We start from the raw sequence: 18,543 nt of genomic DNA on the forward strand, positions 1-18,543 counted from the left end.
TAGGTGATGTATGGATCTTCTTTTTTTTTGTGACTGTGTATGCCTTTTAGCACCACTTTCTTAGCTTTCAAAGCCTTTGCTTTGGCTTTGGCTTCAGCTTTGGGAGGGGCAGAGGCTTCCTTCTTCGCCTTCAGCACCATCTTCATGAAAGGCTAAATAAAATCTTTTAAAAAAATAAAATAAAATTTATAAAACTAATTTCTCGACTTAAAAGATAATAAAAAGATTTTGTTGGGCAGCCCAGTTGGCTCAGCGGTTTAGCGCCGCCTTCAGCCCAGGGTGTGATTCTGGAGACCCGGGATCGAGTCCCACGTCAGGCTCCCTGCATGGAGCTTGCTTCTCCCTCTGCCTGTGTCTCTGCCTCCCTCTCTCTCTCTGTGTCTCTCATGAATAAATAAATAAAATCTTTAAAAAAAAAAAAGATTTTGTTAAAGGGAATTAAATACTATAATGGTCATTTTACATGTGCAGCTTAACTGCTATGCCTAAAATAACCATGTTATATCTCTGCATAATAGTACAGCCTTTTAAAATATAAGACATTTTATTCTTCTCTTGAATTAGAATTAGGTTAATTAACGTATCAGACTCCAGCACAATTGACTTGTTCCTCAGCCACTCATTTGTTCAGTGAACACTGAGCAAAATCAGCAAGACAGCATCTTTTTTTTTTAAGATTTTATTTATTTATTCATGAGAGAGAGAGAGAGAGAGGCAGAGACACAGGCAGAGGGAGAAGTAGGCTCCATGCAGGGAGCCTGACGTGGGACTCGATTCCTGGTCTCCAGGATCAGGCCCTGGGCCGAAAGTGGCGCTAAACCACAGCCACCCGGGCTGCCCTACATTGTTTATTATTATTATTATTATTATTTTAAGATTTATTTATTTCAGAGAGAGAGAGTATCGGGTGGCGGAAGAGAAGGGAGAGGGAGAGAGAGGGGGCAAGAACATTCCCAGCTGAGCAGGGAGCATGAAGCAGGACTGAATCCCAAACCCTGAGATCATGACCTGAGCCAAAACCAAGAGCTGGACACCCGAGCAGCCCTGCTTATTATTATAATAGTTATATTTTAATATCTAAAATGGTATCCCTTTATTATTCTACCTTTTCAGGCTTTTTTTTTTTTTAAGATTTTTTTTTTTTATTTACTCAGGAGAGACACACAGAGAGAGGCAGAGACATAGGCAGAGGGAGAAGCAGGCTCCATGCAGGGAGCCCGATGTGGGATGCTATTCTGGGACCTCCGGATAATGCCCTGAATTAAAGGCAGACATTCAACCACCCAGGCACCTCTTGTTTGTTATTTATCTAAAGAAATAGGAACACCTGGGTGGCTCAGCATTTGGGCATCTGCCTTTGGCTCAGGGCGTGATCCTGGGGTCCTGGGATTGAGTCTCACATGGGGCTCCCTGCATGGAGCCTGCTTCTCCCTCTGCCTATGTCTCTACCTCTTTCTGTGTCTCTCATAAATAAATAAAAGAAATAGCCTTGGTAAACACCAGTGTGCACAGCACCGTGATTATGGCATATTCCCATTTAAAAGTGTATTATTTTTGTTAAATGAAAAAAACCTTTAAGTTCTTTGAAATTTTTATATTTTAACATTAAGTGATAAGTAAATATCTTTAATTTTACTTATTTATTTTTTAAGATTTTGTTTATGTAAGATAAAGAAAGAATGAGAGAAGGAGAGGGAGAAGCAGGTTCCCCACTGAGCAGGGAGCCCAGTGTGGGGCTTGATCCCAGGACCCTGGGGTCATGACCTGAGCTGAAGACAACACTTAACCAACTGAGTCACCCAGGCACCCCAAATATCTTTTTTTTTTTTTGAAGATTTTATCCATTTATTCATGAGAGACACAGAGAGAGGTAGAGACATAGGCAGAGGGAGAAGCAGGCTCCCCACAGGAATCCCTATGTAGGACTCAATCCCAGGATACCGGGATCACAACCCAAGCTGAAAGCAGATGCTCAACCACTAAGCCAGTTGCCCCTAAATATCTTTAATTTAAAAAATGTATTTCCTCAACTTTATTTCAAAATCAGATTAAGAATGATCACTGGGTTTTTCTTTTTTTTTTTGTATATATTAAAAATTTTTTTTTTATTGGAATTCAATTTGCCAGCATATAGCATAACACCCAGTGGTCATCCCGCCAAGTGCCCCCCTCAGTGCCCATCACCCAGTCACCCCAACCCCCTGCCACCTCCCCTTCCACTACCCCTTGTTCATTTCCCAGAGTTAGGTGTCTCTCATGTTTTGTCACCCTCACTGATATTTTCATTCATTTTCTCTCCTTTCCCTTTATTTCCTTTCACTAATTTTTATATTCCCCAAATGAATGAGACCATATAATGTTTGTCCTGATCACTGGGATTTTAAAATTGATAATGAAACTAGTATAAACATTTCCCATTAGGCAGGAAACCATTAATTTCAAAACGGCCTCAGTGGTTGTCTTCTTGGGCTTGATCAGCGTTCTGTCATGTTAGAAATGACCTTTCAAAAAAAAAAAAAAAGAAATGACCTTTCATGGGGTGCCTGGCTGGCTTAGTCAGTATAGCATGAGACTCTTGATGTCGGGGTTGTGAGTTTGTACCTCACGTTGGGGGTAGAGTTTACTTTAAAAGAAATGACCCAGGGCAGCCCAGGTGGCTCAGCGGTTTAGAGCCGCCTTCAGCCCAGGGCGTGATCCTGGGGACCCGGGATTGAGTCCCGCATCCGGTTCCCTGCATGGGGCCTGCTTCTCCCTCTGCCTGTGTCTCTGCCACTCTCTCTCGCTCTCTCATGCTCTCTGTCTCTCATAAATAAATAAGTAAATAAATAAATAAATAAACAATAATAAATAAACAATAAATAAATAAATCTTTAAAAATAAAATAAAATACCTTTCATGGTAGAGCTTTGACTGACCCAAAACCAGCACAGTATTTACAAGATTGCTGTTTGAACATCAGTGGGGTCCAGAACCCATACATGTGTGCATACACTCACACCCCCTAATGGAGGCTTCCATTACAAGAAGGTGACAACAGTATAATGGATTGTTTGTGGAATGGTAGTTGTGGCTTTCAGTTCCTTATTGAAGATTTGTTTTGTTTTTTCTTCATCAAATCAGCATTTTTCTGGTGGTAGCCAGAATAACATCAGATCATATTGTAGTCTTTAGGGGACACGTAGGTGGCTTGTTGATTGAGTGTCTGCCTTCAGCTCAGGTAGTGATCCTGGTGTCCTGGGATCCAGCCCCACATCAGGGTCCCCACAGGGAGCCTGCTTCTCCCTCTGCCTGTGTCTCTGCCTCTCTCTCGCTCTATGTCTAACATGAATAAATAACAAATAAAAATCTAAAAATAAATAAATAAATCTTTGTTGGCACACTGCCCTAACTACCATGAAGGGAAAAAAAATGAATAAGATACAGTTTCAGCTCTCAAAGAGGAGTTTAAGAACTATCAATATGAGCCAAAATGAAGAAATGTTTTTATACATATACAAAGAGTTGTGTTATTCAGCATGACTTTTACTTAAGGACATTATCAAACAAGATTTGCTTGTATAGCTATTTCCTTTTCTAAATCTGTGTTCTTTGAACAGTTCAGGGGCAATTTCTTTTCTTTTCTTTTTTTTTTTTTTTAAGATTTTCTTTATTTATTCATGAGAGACACACACAGAGAGAGAGGCAGAGACACAGGCCGAGGGATAAGCAGGCTCCACTCAGGGACCCTGATGTGTAACTTGATCCCAAGACTCCAGGATCACGCCCTGGGCTGAAAGCAGACGCTCAACTGCTGAGCCACCCAGGCATCCCTAGTGGCAGTTTTCTTTTCTTTTCTTTTCTTTTTTTTTCTTTTCTTTTCTTTTCTTTTCTTTTCTTTTCTTTTCTTTTCTAAGATTTTATTTATTTATTCATGAGAGATACAGAGAGAGAGAGAGAGGCAGAGACACAGGCAGAGGAAGAAGCAGGCTCCATGCAGGGAGCCCGACGCGGGATTCCATCCTGGGTCTCCAGGATCAAGCCCTGGGCTGAAGGAGGCGCTAAACCACTAAGCCACCAGAGCTGCCCTGGCAGTTTCTTTAAGGAGAACTTTTTGTTGTTTTGTATTCAGAAAATTTGTAGAACCTGAGGAGATAGGAAAAACTAGGGATTTCCTAATTATCTTAAAGATATAGATAGACAGGGCACCTTAGTCGTGTAGTCAGTTAAGTATCTGACTCTTGATTGCATGCAGCCAGGTCATGATCTCAGTGTTCAGAGATTGAGCCCCCCACTGGGTTCCATGCTAAGGGGGAAGTTGACTCTCTGAAAAGTCTCTCTCCCCTCTGTCCTCCCCAGCTCCCTGACTCTCCCTTCTCTGTCTCTCTCAAGTAAATGAGTAAATCTTTTTTAAAAAAGATAAACCTAGACAGTACATGATGATGAAACATACTTTTATATTGCTAATAATGCTCCCAGGATGGGTTAAAGGTGCTTCAGTAATTTGTGTTTCTCATAAAACACTGGAGCTGGAGTATTTTTGTTGTAGGTTTAGTTTGAGGTGTAGGAGGTAGGAGGTAGAAATTGTCTCTGTCCGAAAAACCCAACTTTTCTTGATTTTAGACCTTTATTTTCTAAGAAATTTCTTTAAAAATTGGTTTTATGATAAGCATCATTCTTGGTGGTGGTGGTTGTACCGGAAATATCAGGGATGAACTAAGAGAACAAATGTGTATTTTAACATTGCTGTTTTGGACAGTTTCAAAACTGCTCTGTTCCTAAGTTTTACTCTTGTTATATAAAACCTCCTAGAGTTTTTCTAAGATTCAAAATAAATTCTGTGAATTCAGCATATTTTCAGGTCTACAGTGTATTATTAGGAGTAGAGATTCACCTCCAGATTACTTAGACATGAACCCCAGTTTTGCCATTTATTAGCTCTGAACTCACTGGACAAGTTTATCCCTCTGTGACTCAGTTTCCTTGTCTATTAAATGGGATAATAAAAGGAATCCTTACACGCTTGTTGTGAGAATTAGATTAATTAATACATGTAAAATACTTAGAACAGGGGCACTTGGGTGGCTCAGTCGGTGAAGCATCCAACTCTTGATTTTGGCACAGGTCATGATCTCAGAGTCACAAGATAGAGCCCTGATCAGGCTCCACACTCAGCGCAGAGTCTGCTTAAGATTCTCTGTCTCCCTCTGCCCCTTCCCCTGCTCACACATGCGCTCGCGTGCGCTCTCTCTCTCTCTCTCTCCTCTCTCAAATAAATAAATCTTTAAAAAGGGGGGGGAGGCCAGATGCCTCGGCGGTTGGGCGTCTGCCTTTGGCTCGGGGCGTAATCCTGGAGTCCCAGGATTAAGTCCTGCAGCAGGCTCCTTTGTGGAGCCTGCTTCTCTCTCCGCCTATGTCTCTACCTCTCTCTGTCTCCCATGAATAAATAAATAAAATCTAAAAAAAAAAAAAAGAAGAAGAAGAAGGATACCTAACTCAGTCTTAAGTGTCAAAAGGAAGATGTTCAGAGAAAGCTTTGAAGAGGAAGTGACGCATAAACTGGAATTTGAAGAGCAGGAGTTAGCCAGATGAGGGATTGTGGGGAGGAAGAGGACTTTCCAGGCAACTAGAACAGCAGGTACATAGGTAGATAGACCCAGGAGAACATGTTATAGTTTAGGAATTTCAAGTGGTGCAGTGGGACTAAAAATTAGTGCTAGAACTGAAGATGAGCAGGTATGGGAGGAGTGAGAGAAGAGACTTGCTAGAAAGATGGGCTTGCATCAGGGTTTGAAGGATTTTTTTGTAATCTGTAAAGAACATTGTTAAATTTGTGCTGTTATAAACATCACTATGGCACCACTGTTGAGGACAGATTAGAGAGGAATAAAACTGGAAGCAGTAAGAAATAATCTATCACTGCCCCAAGCACACATAGGAGGATGTCAGAATTGAAAGCTGTGCGCCACAAACAAATTCTGTCAGACTGGGAAGATTTATAAAATTGTGTAAAGATACAGAAAACTTTTTGTCCCAAGTGAATGAATCCTAGAAGAATTATTTCAGCCCTTTATCTCTTTTCTTTTCCTTCACTACAACAAACTGGTTGTCAGCTCTTCCTTGGATTTTAGGACAGGTGGTATTCTGAAGACCCCTGTTGTGTAGGCCTGGAAACCAGGTGAGTATTGGTACAGTGTTTAATAGCTAATTGGATCCTGATACATTTAGGGCTCTTTCAATAAAATAAATTATTTTTAGACTGAAAAAACAATAGTCAGATTTGTATCTTGAAAGATTTTATTTGGTGATTACATTTTTATAGCCTCAGTAGTGCTAATAAAGATTAGCTTTTCCAAAAGGTTAGCTAGGATTAAGCTTTGGCATAGGCAGGTGAGCGAAAATGCACGTTGACCATATTTTCTCTGACCTTACTAGATAGTTTTCCTACAATGTTAATGTGTTTCACTGTTATTTTTTTTTAAGATTTTATTTTTAAGTAATCTTTTATATCCAACATGGGACTTGAACTTACTACAATCCTGAGATCAAGAGTCTAATGCTATGGGGGCCCCCACTGTTACTTTTTTTTTTTAAGATTTTATTTATTCATGATAGACACAGGGGGGGAGGGGGGCGCAGAGACACAGGCAAAGGGATAAGCAGGCTCCATGCCGGAAACCTGACGTGGGACTCGATCCTGGGACCCCAGGATCGCGCCCTGGGCCGTAGGCAGGCACCAAACCGCTGAGCCACCCAGGGATCCCCTGTTACTTTTTTTTTTTTTAAAAAGATTTATTTATTTATGATAGATATATATATATATATAGAGAGAGGCAGAGACACAAGAGGAGGGAGAAGCAGGCTCCATGCCAGGAGCCCGACGTGGGACTCGATCCCGGGACTCCAGGATCGCGCCCTGGGCCAAAGGCAGGCGCCAAACTGCTGAGCCACCCAGGGATCCCCCCCTGTTACTTTTTTTAAAATCAAGATTTAGAAGTACAATTTTGTATAACCCAAAACATAATTTCTTTTTGAATTTAGAAATTATATGCATAACCTTTTTTCTCCCTGCACTTCATCTCCTAGAATCTGTGGTTGTGAAAAAGATTTGAGGGCTTTGAGGGAAGATATAGTACAAAAGAGGTACATACCTCATACATGGAAATCAAAGAATAAAATGCGTTTGAATTTCCATTTGGAGCAAGTTTGATAGAAACACCATTAATATAGTCATCCTTGGTTCCTATTGCAGGAATTATGGTTGACTCATAGTGTAGCCAGGTGTTCATTACTCAGAATTTTTATTTCGTAGACGATGAAGGCTTTATTCTCCTGCACATGGTCTAGGAAAGAATGTTTAAGGAAGTCCCTTGTTAGAAATTTTTGAGTAACTTTACAAATATTATCAGACATTTATTCTTACTGAATATGTGGCTCAGAATATTGCTTGGTAATGTTTAGGTATCTTTCTCACTTGAAGTAAAATTGAGGGCCAGATAAGTTAGAAAGAATTAATGAAAGAGAGGAGGAAGGAGAGAAGTGGCAGTGGCTAATAGTCATCTCTCTGAGTCACCAGCAATGAATGCCACTTTACTCGGGAACATTTACCTTGTTTCAAAACCCTGGGTTGGGCAGCTCTTTGACTTATGACTGGTTAGTTTCATGCATCATTGATAGCTTTTGGTTCCTTAATAGAAGCCACTGGGACTTAGCTTTTATGACTATCATGTTTTATAACGTACTTTTCTTTAAAACTCCTCATCAGGGGATCCCTGGGTGGCTCAGTAGTTTAGCACCTGCCTTTGGCCCACAAAGTGATCCTGGGCCCTGGGATCGAGTCCCACATCGGGCTCCCTGCACGGAGCCTGCTTCTCCCTCTGCCTGTGTCTGCCTATAAATGAATGAATGAATGAATGAAATCTTTAAAAAATTTTTAAAAATCGGGGCAGCCCCGGTGGCACAGCAGTTTAGCGCTGCCTGCAGCCTTGGGTGTGATCCTGGAGACCCAGGATTGAGTCCCACATCGGGCTTCCTGCATGGAGCCTGCTTCTCCCTCTGCCTGTGTCTCTGCCTCTCTCTTTGCTCTCTCTGAATGAATAAATAAATCTTTAAAAAATTTTTTTAAAAAATTAAAAAATAAAACTCCTCATCACTTTCACTTATAACTGCCAAAATCTACCTTCAGCCCATGAAGAAGTACTATTTGGAGTAGAAAGAGTAGTAAATGAAAGGCCAGTAAGATGGAGGTTATTAATTTTCAATGGATAACAAATAGATATAATTCTCAGTAAATTTTTTTTGGATTTTTTTTATTCATTCATTCATTCATTCATTCATTCATTCATGAGAGACACAGAAAGAGAGAGGCAGAGGGAGAAGCAGGCTCCTTGTGAGGAGCCTGATGCAGGGCTCAATCCCAGGACCCTGGGATCATGACCTGAGCTGAAGTCAGAAGCTCAACCACTGAGACACGTAAAGTGCCCCCTCAGTAAATCTTTAAAATAAGACAATTCTTCCATAGGCCTTAAATTGTTACTAATAGTCAAAGGCTAACTGGATGTTACTACAAAAAGTAGTAATTTAGTGCTAAAGAGAGAGTATTAATAGCTTACTAGTTGTACTGTATAAAAAGAAACTTTTTTTTTTAACCGTCAGGGTTCCCTCAGAGGGTATAGTGCCTTTAGTAGGTGGTGGTAGCGTTGGTGCCATGGAAGATAGATACCACATGCTTAGGAAAAGTGCAGTAGTGCTTTGAATTTTCTTTAAAGATTTTATTTATTTATTCATGAGAGAGACACACAGAGAGAGAAAGAGGCAGAGACACAGGCAGAGGGAGAAGCAGGCTCCATGTAGGGAGCCTGATGTGGGACTTGATCCCGGGTCTCCAGGATCACACTCTGGGCTGAAGTTGGTGCTAAACTGCTGAGCCACCCAGGCTGCCCTGGATTTTTTTTTTTTTTTAAGATTTTATTTATTAAGAGAGCCAGCAAGGGGAGCAGTAGGCAGAAGGAGAAGCAGACTCCCCCGGAGCAGGGAGCCCAATGCAGGGCTCCATCCCAGCACTCTGGGATCATGACCTGAGCTGAAGGTAGCCGCTTAACCAATTGAGCCACCCAAGGACTTCAGTTAGTGCTTTGAGATAAATGTTTTGTTATTAGAATACTTCCTAGTGGACTTTAAAAACCCTTCAGATTCAGCAAATCCAGTAGAACTTTCTGCAGTGATGGAAATGTTCTGTATCTGCGCTGTCCAGCATAGTAGCCATGTGTGGTATTGAGCATCTGCAATTTGACTAGTACAACTGAGAAACTGAATTGCAAATTGTATTTAATATAAATATATTAAATATTAATAAATTTAATCTGTATAGCTAGTAACTGTAGTATTAGTGCATCTTTAGATATTAGAACTGAACAGCACCTTTGATATCTATTACTTCAGTGCTAGTCATTAAAATATACTTTATTGTAATCAGTATTTATTTGTAGTACCTTTGAAAATGTCACCTTTTATTTTGCTTCCATTAGAACTGAGGGAACTACACCTTAGGCATACCTCAGGGGTACTGTGGGTTCAATTCCAGACCACTGCAATAAAGCGAATATCACAACAAAGTGAGCCAAATGAATTTGTTTACTAGTGCATGTAAAAGTGTACACAGTACTGCAGTCTATTAAGTGCATAGTAGTATGATGTCTAAAAAACTAATGTACACATATTATTTTTAAAATACTTTGTTGCAAAATTAAATAAAATACTTTGTTGCTAGGGAAGTGGCTCAGTAGGTTAAGCATCTGGCTCTTGGTTTCTGCTCAGATCATGATTTCATGGGTCATGAGATTGAGCCCTTGTCTCAGGGTTATGAGTTCAAGCTCCATGTAGGGTGTAGAGCTTATTTTTTAAGAAAGAAACACTGGGATGCCTGTGGCTCTGTGGTTGAGCATCTGCCTTTGGTTCAGGACATGATCCTGGTGTCCTGGGATTGAGTCCCGCATTGCGCTTCCTGCATGGAGCCTGCTTCTCCCTCTGCCTGTGTCTCTGCCTCCCTCTCTGTGTCTCTCATGAATAAATAAATAAAATCTTTAAAAAAGAAAAGAAAACACTTTATTGCTAAAAAACACTAACCATCATCTGAGTTTTCAACAAGTCATAATCTTTTTGCTGGTAGAGGATCTCACCTTGATGCTGATGGCTGCTGACTGATCAGGGTGGTGGGTGTTGATGACTGGGGTTGCTGGAACAACCTAAAATAAGACAGCAATGAAGTTTCCCATATCAGTTGACTATTCCTTTCACAAATGATCTCTCTAACAAATGCTGCTGTGTGATAGCATTTTACCCACAGAATTCCTTTCAAAATTGGAGTCAGTGGGGCACCTGGGTGGCTCAGTCCATAAGCATCTGCCTTCAGCTCAGGTCATGATCACAGGGTCCTGGAATTGAGCCCTGAATAGGGCTATCTGCTCTCCTTCAGCCTGCTGCTCTGCCTGCTTGCATGTGCATGTGTACATGCATTTTCTCTCTCTCTCTCTCGTTCTCTGTCAAATAAATAAATAAAATCTTAAAAAAAAAATTGGAGTCAGTTCTCTCAAACCCTGCTGCTTTATCAACTAAATTTATTTAATATTCAGAATCCTTTGTTGTTATTCCAACAACGTTCACAGCATCTTCAGCAGGAAAAGATTCCATCTCAAGAAACCACGTTCTTTGCTCATCACTAAGAAGCAGCTCCTCATCTGTTCATGTTTTACCATGAGATTGAGCTATTTGGCTCCACCGTCAGGCTTCGCTTCTCTAGTTTTTCTTTTAATATCTTATCTGCAATTAGTTCCTCCACTAAAGTCTTGAGCCTTGCAGAGTCATCGATGAGGGTAGGAATCAACTTCTTCCAAAGTCCTATGAATGTTGATATTTGGAAAAATCCTTCCCGTGAATCACAAGTGTTTTTTTTTTTTTTTTTTTTTTTTTTAAAAAAAGATTTTAGGGATCCCTGGGTGGCACAGCGGTTTGGCGCCTGCCTTTGGCCCAGGGCGCTTTCCCGGAGACCCAGGATCGAATCCCACGTCGGGCTCCCGGTGCATGGAGCCTGCTTCTCCCTCTGCCTGTGTCTCTGCCTCTCTCTCTCTCTCTCTGTGACTATCATAAATAAATAAAAATTTTTAAAAAAAGATTTTATTTGTTTGTTTGAGAGAGAGAGTACACATGAGAAGAGGGAAGGGGCAGAGGGAGAAGAAGCATGCTCCGTGCTGAGCAGGGAGCCCAATGTGGGCCTCAGTGCTTAACCGACTAAGCCACCCAAGTGCCCCATTCACAAGTGTTCTTAGTGGCATGTAGATTGGCGTCCTTTCCTGAAGATTTTCAGTTTACTTTGCCCCGATCCATCAGAGGAATCACTGTCTATGACAGCTACAGCTATACAAAATTATAATAAGTCTTGAAGGTCAAAATTACTCCTTGATCCATGGGCTTCAGAATGGGTGTTGTGTTAGCAGGCATGGAAACAAAGTTAATCTCACTACACATCTCCATCTGAGCTCTTAGGTGACCAGGTGCATTGTCAATGAGCAGTAATATTTTCTTTCTGAGCAGTAGTTTTTAAGAGTGGGCTTAAAATATTTAGTAAACCATGTTGTAAACAGATGTGCTGTGATCCAGACTTTGTTGTTCCATTTGTAGAGCACAGGCAGAGTAGATTTAGCATAGTTCTTAAAGGCCCTGGATTTTTTTTTTTAATTTTATTTATTCATGAGAGAGAGAGGCAGAGACATAGGCAGAGGGAGAAGCAGGGTCCATGCAGGGAGCCCGACGTGGGACTCAATCCCAGGACTCCAGGCGGCACTAAACGGCTGCGCCACCCGGGGCTGCCCATGGGCCCTGGATTTTTAGAATGGTCAGGGAACATTGGCTTCTACTTAAAGTCACCAGCTTCATTAGCTCTTGACAAGAGAGTCAGCCTGTCCTTTGAAGTTTTGAAGCCAGGCATTGATTTTTCCTCTCTGGCTATGAAAGTCCTGGATGGCATCTTTCAGTTTAAGGCTGTTCTATCTACATTGAAAATCTTTTCTTTTTTTTAATATTTTATTTATTTATTCATGAGAAGCACAGAGAGAGAGGCAGAGGCAGAGGGAGAAGCAGGCTCCATGCAGGGAACCCAATATGGGACTTGATCCCGGGTCTCCAGGATCACACCCTGAGCTGAAGGCAGACGCTTAACTGCTGAGCCACCCAGGCGTCCCTGAAAATCTTTTTAGAGTAGGTACCTTCATCAATTACCTGAGCTAGATCTGCTGAGTAACTTGCTGCAGCTTCTACATCAGGGCTTGCTGCTTCACTATGCACTTTTATGCTATGGAAGTGGCTTCTTTCCTTAAACCTCATGAACCCACCTCACCTAGCTTCAGACTTTTCTTCTGCAGCTTCCTCCCCTCTCTCAGCCTTCACAGAATTGAAGAGAGTTAGGGAATTAGGTTTCTGAATTAGGTTTCAGCTTAAGGGAATGTTGTGGCTGGTTTGATCTTCTGTCCAGACCACTCAGACTTTCCCCAAATCAGCAGTAAGGCTGTTTTGTTTTCTCCTCTTTCGTGTATTCACTGGAGTAGCACTTTTAATTTCCTTCAAGACCTTTCCTTTGCGTTCACAACTTGGTTAAACTGTTTGGCACGAGAGGTCCAGCTTCTGGCCATCTTGGCCTTTGAGATGCCTCCCTCACTAAGTTCAATCATTTCTAGCTTTTGATTTTAAGTGTGAAACCTGGGACGCCTGGGTGGCTCAGTGGTTGAGCATCTGCCTTGGCTCAGGGTGGGATGCTGGGGTCCTGGGATCGAGTCTCATATCGGGCTTCTTGTGGGAAGCCTGCTTCTCCCTCTGCCTGTGTCTCTGCCTCTCTCTCTGTGTCTCTCATAAATAAATAAATAAAATCATTTTAAAAATAAAAGTGAAGTGAAACCTGTGACTCTTCCTCTCACTTGAACACTTAGAGTGTTCTAACCCTAACATTGTAGGGTTATTAGTGGGCCTAATTTCCATATTGTGCCTCAGGGACTAGGGAGGCCTAAGGAGAGGGAGAGAGATGGGGGATAGACAGCAGGTGGGTGAAACAGAACACACACTACAGGGGCACCTGAGTGACTCAGTTAAGTGTCTGTTTTCAGCTCAGGTCACGATCCCAGGGTCCTGGGGTCAAGCCCTACATCACCTCAGGGCTCTGTGCTCATGAGGAACTTGCTTCTCTCTTGCTCCCTCCCTCTGCCCCTCCTCCCTGCTCCTGCTCTCTCTGTCACATAAATAAACAAAATGTTTAAAAAAAAAACCCACAAGATTTATCAGTTAAGTTCATAGTCTCATATGGGTTCATGGTGCCCCAAAACAATCACAATAGTAACATCAAAGATCACTGGTTATAGATCATTGTAACAAATACTATAATAATGAAAAATTTGAAGTATTGCAAGAATTACCAGAATTGTTTGGAATGATTTCTTCCACCCTCCGTCTATAGCACTTTTCACCCTAATTGCCTTTTGTTACTAGATTTTGTGAACAAAGCTTAAAATTTAAGAATGTTATTTCTTCCCTTTACTCAGGGTTAATAAATACCGGTTGCATGTCCACTGTGCACTGAGTTGTGTCAAACATTGAGGGTTAAAAAAAAAAATTGAAGGTTTAAGGATAAATACATCAATGATCCCTGCCCATGAGAAGTTTCTAACCTGTAAGAGGTCTGAAGGTCATTGCAATTTAGGGTAATAGGTCCTGCACAGTTGGTCAAGATGAGCTCTTTACCTCTCCAATTTTATGTCTTGTTGCTTGTATCTTTTCCTTACCTCTGTCATCTCTTCTGTGACTGACTCTTTGATCTTAGATGTAGCTTCTTTTGAAATATTTTCTTTGCTCAGGACAGAGCTAGACACTCCCACCCCTAATGGTATGTTTGCATATACCTAAGTACTGATTATTGTAGATCTTATTGACTTGAACTATCAGCACCTGAAGGGCTAAAACTATTGGTTTTAGCACCAGCACATTGTAGGCACATAATCAGTGATGAGCAAATCTTTATTGGAATTCAGCTTGAATGACTAAAGAAAGGCTCCTGAGAGTAGAAGCAACATTTGAGCCAGTTCTTAGAGTACTAGTACAAGTTCCCTAGATGGATCTGGGGAAGAAAGCCCAGGCCAAGTGAAGAATTTTTACAAATAGGTGAGACCTTGAAAAGTTTTTACAGATGACTGGCAAAGCTTTTTAATTCCCACGGAGTTTGAGACATGGGTTATTGTTGGGTGTTATCTCCTTCAACTATCCAGAGCCAGCCAGACTAGATGAGAGTTTCATCATGGGGTAAAGAATAAGAAGCTACAGCCTCCTCCAATTATAGATTCAGAAGTTGAGAAATTAGTCCTTTACTTCAATATGTGTCTGTGTGACCTGTCAGTACTTTCTGTTGGCCAGCCTTTCCTGGAGGAAGGTGACTGTCTTGCCACCCTGTCACTAGAGCTCACCTCCTTGAGACATCTCAGGCTGGAAGAAAGTAATATGGTGAAGTTAATGAAGGGAGATGTGATTAAAATCGCTAAGAGCTTACTCTCCTAGGTAATCCAATTTATATTGGTATTTCAGCATAAAAGTACATTTAAATGAAAGCATTATAGTCCTGTGATTGATCTTGTAAACTGCTTATTGAAAATATAAATCATATTCTCATGTTAGTGTGTGATATGACGTGCTTGCCAACAAAAGGTTTTGGAGTTAAAATGTCACTAAGAGCTTTGAATGCCCAGCTCATAATAGGTTACTGCTGTGTTTAGAAGTGGTTCTTTTAAAAAATGAGGCCCTGACTAGAGAGCTTCAAGTGCTATCTTTGCCTGTTAAACCTTATTTTTACAAGGCCTTCTTGCTCTTTTCATAAATTCAAATTTATGAGATTCACAAATTTTAATCTGCCACTTCCCCTATTCCTGGAGGCCGTAAACTGTGGAGCAAAAGTATTCTAAAAAGAGAGTATCTAATTTTATTCAGTGACAAGAAGAAATAGTTGTGTACTTTTTAAAAAGTTAAAACAAGGGACGCATGGGTGGCTCAGCAGTTGAGCGTTTGCCTTTGGCTCAGGGCGTGATCTTGGAGTCCCGGGACTGAGTCGCACGTCGGGCTGCCTGCGTGGAGCCCGCTTCTCCCTCTGCCTGTGTCTCTGCCTCTCTCTGTATGTCTCTCATGAATAAATGAATAAAACCTTTTAAAAAAAAAAGTTAAAACAAGATTGCCCTTTGCATTTTTTAAAGATTTTATTTATTCATTTATTCATGAGAGATACAGAGAGAGACAGAGAGAGGCAGAGACACAGGCAGAGGGTGAAGCAGGCTCCATGCGGGGAGCCCAACGTGGGCTTCCAGGATCACCCCCTGGGCTGAAGGCAGTGCTAAACTGCTGAGCCACCCAGGCTGCCCACTCTTTGCATTTTTTTAAAATAGGCTCCATGTCCAGTGTGGAACCCAATGCGGGGCTCGAATACGTGACCCTGAGACTAAGAGTCGGCCACCAAACCAGCTGAGCAACCCAGGTGCCCTGTCTTTGCATTTCTAAAGTATAATACATGGAAAACCAGAATGTAGTCAAGCTTTGATTGTTACTTTTTTTGTTGTTGTTACATTTTTTTTTAATTTATTTATTTATGAGAGAGAGAGAGAGAGAGAGAGAGAGAGAGAGGCAGAGACACAGGCAGAGGGAGAAGCAGGCTCCATGCACCGGGAGCCTGATGTGGGATTTGATCCCGGGTCCACAGGATCGCGCCCTGGGCCAAAGGCAGGCACCAAACCGCTGCGCCACCCAGGGATCCCTTGTTACATTTTAAAGTCATCACTGAACCAGTATCTTACTCTGTCTCTTAGCTTACCTGCTTACCAGTTGGCAGCAAGTATATATTGATTATTGGAATGAAACTGAAACAGGCTGGCCAGGGACAGTGTTTTCACTTGGTACATAGGCAGCAGAATGATTGGAGAGATTTGTTGTTATTGTCGAGAATATATATCTTTAGGAAATAAATATTTCCTTGACCATTTCCACAAGGGCTGAAGTGAGTCCTAGAGTTGGAATCCGGACATTTGGGGTTTTAGTCTTAGCTCTGAGCAAGTTAGTTAATGGTCACTAAGAGCCATTTCATTCTTATATTTTTAAGTTTTATTGTCACCTTCACAGTACCCTAGAATAAGCGACGAGCCAAACCAAGATGGGCATTAAAATTTGTTAGGTCAGGGGCAGCCCGGGTGCTCAGTGGTTTAGTGCTGCCTTTGGTCCAGGACCTGACCCTGGAGACCTGGGATCGAGTCCGACATCGGGCTCCCTGCATGGAGCCTGCTTCTCCCTCTGCCTGTGTCTCTCATGAATAAATAAATAAAATCTTTAAAAAGATTAGTAGATGGTAAATAGCAGCTATACTAGGGTCTGTAAATCTTTATGTTGTATTCTTGTATGGTCCAGTCAATACAAACTGAATTCTATAGTACTGTTTTAGGGGTGTGTGTGTGTGTGTGTGTGTGTGTGTGTGTGTGTAATATCCCTGGTTTAAATTTATTCATAGTAATAGTTTTGTGTGGGCTGTTCCATCTGCTTGATGTTTTTGTATACCAACCCTGATTGTATTCAGACTTCCTTCTTGGCCTGCTTCTTCCAATTTGCTCTCTGGATTCATGATACAAAAATGTCATCCTCTTCCGTTTCTGCCCAACCTCTTTGTAATGACTGCATTTTTTACTATGTACCATTGTCTGGCTGCTGCTTGCCTTTCCTGTCTTGTTTTTTTACTATAACAACTGTGATCATTGGTGCTTACATTTATTGAGTTTTCCATGTGCCAGGCACATTACAGAGGACTTTATGTTCGTGTCATTTAGTCTTTACACCTGCCTTTTGCTGCTGAGTATGGTTATGCCCATTTTACAGATTAGAAAATGGAGACACAGAGAGGTGAAGCAGCTTGTCTAGTGTTAACACCTAGTGAAATCTGGAATTAAAATTTCAGTTGCCTCCAGAGCTCATCCTCTTAAGCATTTGCCGTATTACAATCATGATGATGAAGATGAGGGTGATGATGATAACTGTTACAGTATGTTGAGCACCTAATGATTTTTGGGCAGTGCATTTGCCATCTTTTGCCTCCTCATTTTATAGTGTGGAAAGTCCTGTTACATATGCTCTGTTTTTAGGCTAATAAGTGCCAGAGTTTGAAGGTATTGGGCATTCTTACATTAGAACATTCTTTCAATATGGTTTTCCTTTTACTCTTTCCTACTTTATTGATCAACATAATGTTTTTCTGACTACTACCAGTATGAACAATTAAATATTGCATCAATTTTTTTGCATTTTTTTTACCACTGCCTTAGCATTATAATTTTCTTACTCGTTACCTTTGTTATTTTTTTTCTGTATCAAAAGCAGATAATGGGGAAAAGAAGGTGCTAAGAAAAGGCAAAAGGAAAGCCCGGATACTAGAAATTACTGTGATCTCAGTTTGGAAGACAAAGATTTAAACTAAAAGCTCTGGTTTTTTTAGCAGCTGTCATTTATTGAAGGACTTTGGCACTTAAAAATTTGATGACATAAATCACAGAATTTGACCTTAGTAGTCTCAGCTTCCTAAACTAATGAAAGGTTAAACAATACGTTCTTCACAATGCATGGTTGTTTAGTTGCGGCGATGTTTAAATCCAATAACCAATGTCAACCTCCTTTTCACAAGTGTTAGTTTATCATTTGTTAGTGAAATAATCGAGAGTATGTGGCTAAACACCACGGTAAATTTGTGTTAGGTATGTCTTTTTTACATTTAGAAAATTCAGTGTTAGCTTACATGGGTTGTCTATAAATAAAAATTCATGCTGTGTCCTTAATATTTATGTATTTTAGCTATATGAAAAATTAGTTATATTATTAAAAAAATCAGTGTGCAAGCTGGACCCTCAGTTGCTGCAGGTGGTTAGCTGATATTTCCATGTATTAAGGCAACATGTAGGGTTACTCCCTATATTTTGTAATCCCCAAGATATCTTCCAAACATTTATTTCAAGCTTATTATTTTGATGAGGAAATTTTTCAGAACAGTTTCTTCTTATTTCTAGAAAAAGTATATTCAGTCTTAAAATATCATTCTTAATGTTACTAATTCCCCATATATAGATCTTATCCTGCTTTGGGTATGCCACTTACAGGTAGGAAATACTACAATTTTAGAGCAAGCAGTGAAATGTGAGAACAGTCGATACTTCTGAGGCAAGCCTGTATTGAAGACCTACCTTTGAGCTGAATTCTGCGCCCGTCAGTCTGCTGTGCATAACCCTGATGGTTTTTGTATGACTACATTTACAAGTTCATTGGTAGATTCTTGAGCAGGCTCCCATTCTTCTATGGATGTGAGTCTGGAGAGTTATAAAACAAGCCTGGTGTCAGGAAAGGTAGGTGTGGCTTCTTAGGGCTGTGCCGCTCAGCAGCTAGAATGTAGTTGGCAGTCTCCTCCCCTTCCTGACTTCAACTCTTCACAGTGTGTGCTCTGGAATGACAGGCATTCCTGTGTGA

The 18,543-nt window shown here is 41.0% G+C and overlaps 1 protein-coding gene and 1 long non-coding RNA gene across 8 annotated transcripts in view; one reads left to right on the forward strand and one right to left on the reverse strand.

The window, feature by feature from the left end:
• PHACTR4 (phosphatase and actin regulator 4) overlaps positions 1 to 18,543 on the forward strand; it is a 101,076-nt gene that overhangs the window by 30,856 nt on the left and 51,677 nt on the right. The gene's annotated exons all lie outside the window — the stretch shown is intronic.
• LOC129513897 (uncharacterized) lies at positions 7 to 18,426 on the reverse strand. Its single transcript, XR_008665318.1, has 4 exons — positions 18,264 to 18,426; positions 10,155 to 10,220; positions 7,128 to 7,319; positions 7 to 163 (listed from the first exon to the last, which is right to left on the reverse strand). It is a non-coding gene; the product is annotated as an uncharacterized LOC129513897 (long non-coding RNA).

Source organism: Nyctereutes procyonoides, unplaced genomic scaffold, assembly GCF_905146905.1.
Source record: "Nyctereutes procyonoides isolate TBG_1078 unplaced genomic scaffold, NYPRO_anot_genome, whole genome shotgun sequence".
Taxonomy (NCBI): Eukaryota; Metazoa; Chordata; class Mammalia; order Carnivora; family Canidae; genus Nyctereutes; species Nyctereutes procyonoides.